We start from the raw sequence: 1,922 nt of genomic DNA, 5'->3' as shown, positions 1-1,922 counted from the left end.
AAAAAAAAAAAAAAAAAAAGTCATTAGAAGAGCTAATTTAAAAAATTTAATGGAATTGAATGTGTCTTTATTTTATAGATTGTACTCTTCTCCAAAGGCTAACAAGTCCCACTGAGGACCTGCACATCTCCTGCTCCCTCTGTCTGGAACTCTCTTCCCCAGACATCCCCAGTGGTCACTCCCTTCCTCCTGGGATTGCTCAGATAAGGCCTTGGCCACCTTGTTTCAGGGGCCAGCGTGTCCCCTGCCCCTGACACACAGTCCCTTGTGCTGCCTTCCCCTTTCCTGTTCTATTGTACCCATCAGCACTTACCATCTTCTAAGACTCTACATAAATAATTAACTTGTTTCATTGTCTGTTTTTCCCCATTAAGCCAAAATCCCAATTTGCTGTTTTGTCTGCCACTGTTTTCACTGCATCTAGAACAGTGGGCATTTAATAAAACATTCAAGTGGATAAAAAATGTGTCCTGTACTTTTCAAGAAAAAAAATGAGTGGATATCTTCTGTGATCAGGTCAAGTTCTTTTTCTGGGGCAGGAGGATGGCTAAGATGGAGGAGAAAGGTTAGTGGCCACTAGGGGAGAGTTAACTATAGAAGTGACAGTTGAGCTGAGCTCTGAAGGATGACCAGGAATTTTCCAGATAGACAAGGTAGATGGAACAGTGTGTGCAAAGCCAGAATTTTCTGCAGAGGGTGGCATGGTCAGAAAATGCTGAAGAGGTGAATATTGCATTAGGAAAGTATGGAACAGGGGATGAGAATAGGTAGGATGGGAGGCAGGGAGGGGAGGCAGAGCAGGCCGCCAGCCGTGGGGAGGCACGTGGGACCCACCTCCTCATTCCCTCTTGTGCAGCCCTCTTTAAGTCTAAAAATTATTTTTCCTTTCAGGTATTCTAGGTTGATACCTTCACTGTCCACACTTCCCTTTAGAAAGAAGAATGCATTCGTGATCCTAGAGTGTGCCATTTAAGGGAGTTAATTATATTTAACTGAAAGAATTTATATTTTGAAATAGGTTATAAATTTTTACTCAAATCCAAAATACTGAAATAATGGAAACTTCAAAAGAAATGGTAGCTGGTACCTGGTTCCAGTCTATTTTACTCTGCAGAAAAGAAAATGCCACAGAGGGCTGTGCAAATAGTTGCAAATTTGGGGGTATTAAAAAATGTCCCTTAAATGTTTTGGCAACTGGCAAACTGTTCAGTTGACATTGATTTTACATTGTTATATATTTGAATTATCAATCAGCAAGGAACAGGAAATTGTGTGTAGTAAACTGATGATGAACCATAAGATTGCCTTTCTTTGTTTTAAAAATTATTTTAATCCTCTTTAATTTGATTAGTAAAGTTGAAGATGCACCTTTTAATTATATTATAAAAGACAATGTGCAGAACAATTATATATTCATTCACTTGACAACTATTTTCTGACCTAGTTCAGTAAGCAAGGAGTGTATTTTTAAGCTGCATTCTTTGCGATAGGTAGCAAAAGCCACACACGCTCTGTCACTTTGACCTAGCAATCCTGTTCCTGGGAAGCCCACAGGGATTAATGCCACAGAAGCAAAAATCTAAATGCACAAAGATTTTTATTATGAGGCTATCTATAACATCTGAAATCTGGGAGCAAAATCACTTTCTATGACAGGAATCCACGTGGAAGAGTACACTGCATCAATAAGGTGTCTGACTGTGTGCTCACTGAAGTTCAGACTGGGGGGTGGCAGAAATGTCAGAAATGTTTTCACTGAATCTTAAATTTATAGGCACTATTTTAAAATGGCATTTACATGGTGATTATAAATATGCAAAAATAGATGGGGGATTAGAAGACAATGAAAACAATAGTTTAGGATGGAAGAATTAGGTGTTTATTTTACTTCTTATAAAAATGTCTCAAGTTTTGTTTTGCAT

The sequence above is a fragment of the Otolemur garnettii genome, unplaced genomic scaffold, assembly GCF_000181295.1.
Source record: "Otolemur garnettii isolate 467f Iridium unplaced genomic scaffold, OtoGar3 scaffold00182, whole genome shotgun sequence".
NCBI classification, from domain to species: Eukaryota; Metazoa; Chordata; class Mammalia; order Primates; family Galagidae; genus Otolemur; species Otolemur garnettii.
Note: the sequence above shows the minus strand (reverse complement) of the source record.